This window comes from Protopterus annectens, chromosome 12.part0 (assembly GCF_019279795.1).
Source record: "Protopterus annectens isolate FY-2018-M chromosome 12.part0, PAN1.0, whole genome shotgun sequence".
NCBI lineage: Eukaryota > Metazoa > Chordata > Ceratodontiformes > Protopteridae > Protopterus > Protopterus annectens.
Window position 1 is genome coordinate 81,987,873 of NC_056746.1, and position 7,500 is coordinate 81,995,372.

At 42.5% G+C, this 7,500-nt stretch overlaps 1 protein-coding gene across 1 annotated transcript in view; it reads right to left on the minus strand.

Annotated features, from left to right (window-relative positions):
• Positions 1 to 7,500, minus strand: part of LOC122816354 (Grid2 interacting protein) — a 1,236,636-nt gene that overhangs the window by 1,226,920 nt on the left and 2,216 nt on the right. The gene's annotated exons all lie outside the window — the stretch shown is intronic.

Here is a 7,500-nt window from a genome sequence, read left to right on the forward strand (position 1 = left end):
GGATCCAGTATCTGTCTGCCTGGGATGACATGATCGACAAACCACGATGCTTTGCCAGAGATGGCCTGCACCTGTCGCCCTTGAGATTCTGGATATTGGCTCTTGCCACCCCTATAGTGCCTTTTTAGGCAAGGTTCAAATGAAAAATTCACCACTGTAACAGGTACAAGCAAGCAAAATCTAAGGATAATGCTACTTAATGCTAGAAGTCTAAACCTCAAAATGCACTCACTCGAGGCACTCCTTAAAATGGAGAACATCGACATCTGTGCAGTGACAGGGACCTGGTTCAAGGCTCCAGAGAGCACCCCTGCATTACCAGGCTATAATTCATACCACACCTTTCGGCCACCTAACCTGGACCAAAACACTAAATGCGGAGGTGTGTCCATATTCATTAAAGATATCCACACCTCTAGGCTAGTTGCTCAGCATAATGCATCCGAGATTATCCAAGTGCAACTAACTCTGGGCAAGACTGCAATCCAAATTGTAGCTTGCTACAGGTCCCCCACCATGCCCCAGGATTCTTGATGCACTGGAAAATATTAGGGTACAATCTAACACCCTAATAATGGGCGATTTCAACTACCCCACCATTAACTGGGAAAACTACTCATGTACCAACGCTTGTGCTCAACATTTTCTGGAATTCATAAATTCCAACGCCTTGGATCAACTTTTCCACACCCCCACCAGGGGCAGCAATATCCTAGACCTGAATATTACCAACATGGGCAACCGGTGTTCCACACCAGAGGTCAATTCCTTGTTGGTCAGATCCGACCACAAGCTAATCATCCTAGACATCCACATCCCACCCCCACCCCCCATTAGGGAAACCACCGTAAAAAATTTCTCCAAAGCCAACTTCACACTTCTTAAGACAGAAGTGGCAAACTTCATGACACCCATGCTGACAGACAATAGAGGTACAAGTGCTGAATCCTATACAAATGCACTTTATAAGCACTTGCATGAGTGCATGGATCATGCAATCCCTAACAGAACCAAGATGCAATCCTCCAAAAAAAGGAAGCCAATATGGCGGTCCCTTGCCATAAACAAACTCTAAACAGAAGAAAGAAACTTGCAAAAAAGAGTAAAAATCCCATGATTGGAGGAACTCCATGGTCAGCCTCAGTAAGACGCTGAGATCCCTCATAAAATCCTCCAAAGCTAGTTACGAAAACAAAATCGCCACTGATTCTAAAGACAACCATAAAGCATTCTATAATTATGTCAAGAATCTCAATGGCAATACTCAGATCTGCTCTGAGTTACAGCACAATGGCACTAAATATACAGAACCAACTGATATTGCCAACATCCTGGCAGATAGGTTCAGTGCTAACTTTACCCCTCTCTTACCCCATAAAGGGCCCATCTCTTTACCAGATGAATGCAAAGTTCCTGTAATCACGGCTGCACAGGTACAAAAAACACTCTCCAAAGCCAAGAACACAGCATCCATGGGACCTGGCAACATCCCAGGCTGCATTCTACACCAACTACAGAATGAACTGGCACCCCACCTAAGTACCATGTTCAGTCATAGCCTCACCTCAGGCTTTGTGCCCACTGAATGGCGCACAGCAACGGTTATCCCACTCCACAAAGGGGGAGCCACCACAGACCCTGGGAACTACTGCCCCATTAGCCTGACGAGCCTGGTCTAGAAGGCTATGGAACGTATCATCATGGAACTTATAAACAATGACATTGGTAATCTCCAAACTCTGGACCCTACCCAGTTTGGGTTTGTAAAAGGCAGATCATGTCTCCTAAACTTGATAGAGTTCTTTGAAGTGGCCACCAAAGCCGTAGATGAGGGTAAGGTGGTTCACACAGCCTATCTAGATCTTGCCAAGGCTTTCAACACCATCTCCCCACTCTGGAATTATAGATAAACTCACTAAACTAGGTATAAATCCCTATGTCACAAAATGGGTTGCCAACTGGCTCACTGACAGAATCCACACTGTGAAAGTAGCAGACTCTAAATCCAACTTCAGACCAGTGTCAAGTGTAGTACCACAGGGTTCAGTCCTGGGTCCTCTCATAGATTCATAGATTCATAGATTCTCCTGTTTGGTATCTACTTCTCTGAAGTATAGGCTAACATAGAAGGTCTTTGGCTAACAAAGTTCGCAGATGACTGCAAACTAGGAGCTATAATCAAAACTCCTAACAATGTGGACATCCTACAAAAGGGCCTCACTGAGACAGACGCCTGGTGTCAAAGCCATGGCCTCAAGCTCAATGCCAGAAAGTGCATTGTCATCCCTTTTGGTAAAAACTCTGTACCCATGTACCACATAGGAGGTAAACTACTTAACACCGAAAGTGTGATAAGAGACCTTGGGACAGAGGTGGACAGTAGTCTCTCCATTGATAATCACATCGCCATCGTAGTCAGGAAATCCTTCTACGTGGCACACCTCATCACAAAAGGTTTCTCATCCAGGAAAAAAGAAGTCATTGTTACCCTCTAGTCATCACTCATTAGACCCATTTTACAACGCCCCTTTTGATATGTACCTCACAAGACATCTACAACAACTGGAAAGGCTGCAGAAATACTTCACAAAGAGTATTACTGGCCTCAAACAAATGCCGTACGCAGACTGTCTCAAAAAACTCCAGCTTTACTCTGTCACATATCACCTACTCAGAGGCGATCTCTGCCTAACATACAAAGCTATGTCAAACCCAGAGCTGTTGGACATGCTCCACTTAAAGAAATCCCAATTCCTCCAAGCTACATGCTCTAGGGACCTAAACCTTGTCACCACAATAAACAGAGCATGCTGGAGGGATAGATTCCTGTCCCAGAGACTTCCCATACTCTGGAACAAACTACCTATCTATATCAAACAAAGCTCCTAATTAGCACTCTTCAAGAAAAATCTTGATGATTGGATGGGAGATAGGAAATTCACCCCGGATCACTTCTGTGGCTCTGCTTGACAGGGGCACAGGAAATTAATTTTCTTGGGTGGCAAAAGCCAGGGTACCATTTGGCTAGGCTTATATAGGCACTAGGGTCAATAGCCTAGTACCTACCTATGAACCTATGAACCTATGTCCTGTGTAGCTGCAAAAAAAAATCGATCAGTAGCTGACCACATCACTGAAGGCAAATATCTGTCTACTACTTTGGGAATGAAACTGGTGAAAGTCAGTACTTTTTTTATCTTTAAGCTGTATTTCTGCTGACATACTGAACTGGTTTCAGTAATGGTGGTCATTTTGACATTTTACTATTTTTGCTGCCTTCTTGGCTTTTCAACCTAAATGTCAATATCTGTTGCTTCTTGCCTTCCTGTGGTCCATCTGAATAGATGTTCTGGTTCACCTCTTGGAGGAAGGCCACTGGCCTGTTGACTGACATGCATATGTGTTATGGCTGGTTGGAGAACGGAGCATAGGTATATACAATTGCTGCATACATGTATGCATGCATGCATGCTGACACACACACACATGCACACACACACACACACACACACACACACACACACACACACACACACACACACATGAATTCATATGCCTACACATATATGACCTTATAGACACACTTACACAAACACACAACAAATGCATACACACACACACACACACACACACACACACACACACACACACACACACACAAATTCATATGCCTACACATATATGACCTTATAGACAAACTTACACAAACACACAACAAATGCATACACGCACACACACACACACACACACACACACACACACACACACACACACACACACACACACACACATGAATTCATATGCCTACACACATTTAACCTCATGTGCATACTCACACAAACACACACATATTCATATACCTTCACACATATGACCTCATGTACACATTCATGCAAACACTCACACACACACACACACACACACACACACACACACACACACACACACACACACACACACACATAAACACATGACCTTGTGCAGGTGCACCCTTGTATTCATCTGTGCCTGTTTACATAAGGAATTTATCAGCCTTTCCCACACTTTCCTTTACATTGCTGAAACCCCAGACCTTGTACTTTGGAAGGAGTGATGTTTTAGGTGCAGTTTTAACTACTCTGGCTAGCTCTCCTGCAAACCGAGTCAGTTGTTGAACCTAGGCCAAACTTGTCCTGCAAATCTGACTTTGGTTTTGTTATTGATTTATTTTTTACTCACCTTATGCAGTGCTTATAAATTAAAAATAATAAAGTTGAGCTCACAACGTGGTTATAGAGAAGGTATTAAACTTTATTTAACGCTTTTATCTCAGATAATAGCGAAACGTCATTAGAAACGTTGTGAGCTTATGTTTATTGTTTTTCAGTAGTTTTGTGTTTTTTGGATCAGTGTTTATAAATCCCAATAGCTGTTACTTCCTTCCAGAACTGATACTTAATTGATCACTAGGATGGTTTAGCTGTCTTCCAGTGAGAAAGCTTCATTTTTTATTTGTATTCTGTAAATGTTTAGCATTTAACAGCACAAAACTGTGACATATTGTTACTATAACATGACTATTGAAAAAATACTGTATTACTTTTTGGGTAGCTTAGGCTTAAAAGAATGTTAAATAATTTTAAAAGTCTGACATGATACATTCCCAGATGTCATACTGCATCAATGACATGCACATGGGAAATTGTTCATATAGACACTAATTACTGTAACAGAAACTAATGCTTTTTATTAAATACATAGTGACTTTATTGCAATGTTTAGTCATAAGAGTTTTGGTTTGGTAACCAGTTTTATCAACATTGTGAAGAAGATGGCCAGTATGCATTGAAACCTACTGGCCTGTGTTGCCTTACACTAACATACCCATTTCTTTATGGCATTCTCCAAATGTTGACATTTGATGTTTTGGTATAGATAAGGGAAATAGTTCAGAGTAGGCAGGGCACCTTTCTGATTTGAAAACACCTACTAGACTAGCTTTCATTCCACTGACAAATACAGATGATATCTAAGTCTAACACAATACCACCATGCCAAGAATCTCATGAATGGGGTTATTAGAACCAAGGAAAGCAGTAACACTATTACAATAACTTGATAGAATCAGAGGGAATAAGGAGAAATAAAAGAGTGATAAATAATCTGCACAGTAGCTCAACAAGTAGGAGACTCTCCTTTGATGCAGAATGCTATTGATTCTATTCCCACACCAACTGGCTGAATTATATTTTCCAGTGCTGACACTGCAATGCAGCATAAGGTTCCAGTGCTGTTACTGCAATTCAGCATAAGGTTCTAGTGCTGACACTGCAAAGCAGCATAAGGTTCCAGTGTTGACACTGCAATTCAGCATAAGGTTCCAGTGCTTACACTGCAAAGCAGCATAAGGTTCCAGTGCTGACACTGCAATGCAGCATAAGGGGAATGCTGCACTCCCACATGTGCCATTCTTTGAATAAGACATTAAACTGGGGCCTCAACTGTCAGAGTTGGTGGTAGTTCAGGTGGATATAAAAAATCCCATGGCATGTATTAAAAAGAGTAGGGGAAGTTTGATGGTGCTCTGGCCAAATTCCCCCTAGTTCGTATAAAAACTACCTTGGGTCTCGCCTAAAAAGAGACCATTTACCTAATGGGACTAACCCAGTCAACAAAGTGAAATAAAATAAATATTCTATAGAATACAATGCTATGCGATAATTTATTATAATAACAGACCTGATGAAATAACACATCTACAAAGTGAGGTATCATGTACCCTGATCTCAAAAAAATGAACAGGAAGGACAGAAACTGGGTTATGTTCTCAATGACAAAGACTAGGTTGACATTCTGGAATTCCTCTTTCACTGATGGGATTTTTCATACCTGATGGTATTCCCTTTGTTGTAGATAGAAAGATATAAGCATGCCATCTGTGGGTAAAGAATTAAATAAATAAGGGGGGGAGGTAAGGTCAAAGCCACAGAGAGAGAGAGACAAAACCTTAGCTGTTAATCAAGAGGCCCAAGTTCATGTAGTGGACCTGAACACTGGGCAGCTGGCTGGAGGGGGTGGAGTGAGTGGCTGATGCCAACTCTCTTTCCCTTGTGGAGCTCATCTCAGGCACCCTCTGATGGAGACTGAAAGACAAGTTTCCAAAAGCAGTGGGTGCTGCTTCATTGGCTATTAACTACAGTTTATGTAGAGCCGACTTTTGTCAGTCACACACACACACACACACACACACACACACACACACACACACACACACACACACACACACACTCACACAGGGCATGATAGCATGACATCCCCTTCCATAGCTCTCACCTCCTGTGAGCCTGCAAAGTCACTATTGTTAACTAATAAGGACATCTTCCCCATAGCCGGCCTTTGGTATAGGCCAACTAGGTGGCCGCCAAGTGCACCACTCTAGCAGGGGTGCTTTTCCAATAATCTGGATGGTGTAAATAGACCAGGATGTGGGCTCCAGGTGGTGTGAGGAGGTGCTGTGGAGTCCTTTTACCTAAATCACCACTTGACCTAAGGCCGACTCTGATCTTCCCATAGAGAGAGTTTGCACCTGCTATGAGAGCTATGGCAGATCTTCTGGCTTCCACTTGTAAAAATGAATGAACCTATATTAGGAAGAATAAGTGACATAGGTCTATAATTGAGGTAAGGAGTAAGGCAATTGGAAGCCACACCCACTTCTCATTTTACATTGTGAAATTATGCCATGTGTGTTAAGACCCATGTTGTTTTAGTCTTTATAATTTTGGCCAGCAGTCAGTTTGAGTCTTCTTCAGTCTGGCAAAAAATGAATATTTCCTTACATCTTTCCAGAAAACACCTCCCCTAAAAGTTATTTCACAACCCTTACTGCAGATGTGTAGTGAGAGACTCCATGAACATACTGTATTTATCTGAGCGATGAAAGTTTTGTTAAATAAATAAGGGGGGTGTAAGGTCAAAGCCACAGAGAGAGACAAAACCTTAGCTGTTAATCAAGAGGCCCAGGTTCATGTAGTGGACCTGAACACTGGACAGCTGACTGGAGGGGGTGGAGTGAGTGGCTGATGTCAACTCTCTTTCCCTTGTGGAGCTCATCTCGGGCACCCTCTGATGGAGACTGAAAGACAAGTTTCCAAAAGCAGTGGGTGCTGCTTCATTGGCTATTAACTACAGTTTATGTAGAGCCGACTTTTGTCAGTCTCACACACACACACACACACACACACACACACACACACACACACACACACACACACACACACACACACAGGGCATGATCTAACATAAACAACACTTTGCACTTAGTCTTGCTGGGATAGGTCAGTTTTCTCCCTTCCAAGTTTGCTTCTACTTTATTTAATAAAATTCCTTCCCTAGCCATAGCATGACATCCCCTTCCATAGCTCTCACCTCCTGTGAGCCTGCAAAGTCACTATTGTTAACTAATAAGGATATCTTCCCCATAGCGGGCCTTAGGCATAGGCCAGCTAGGCGGCCGCCTAG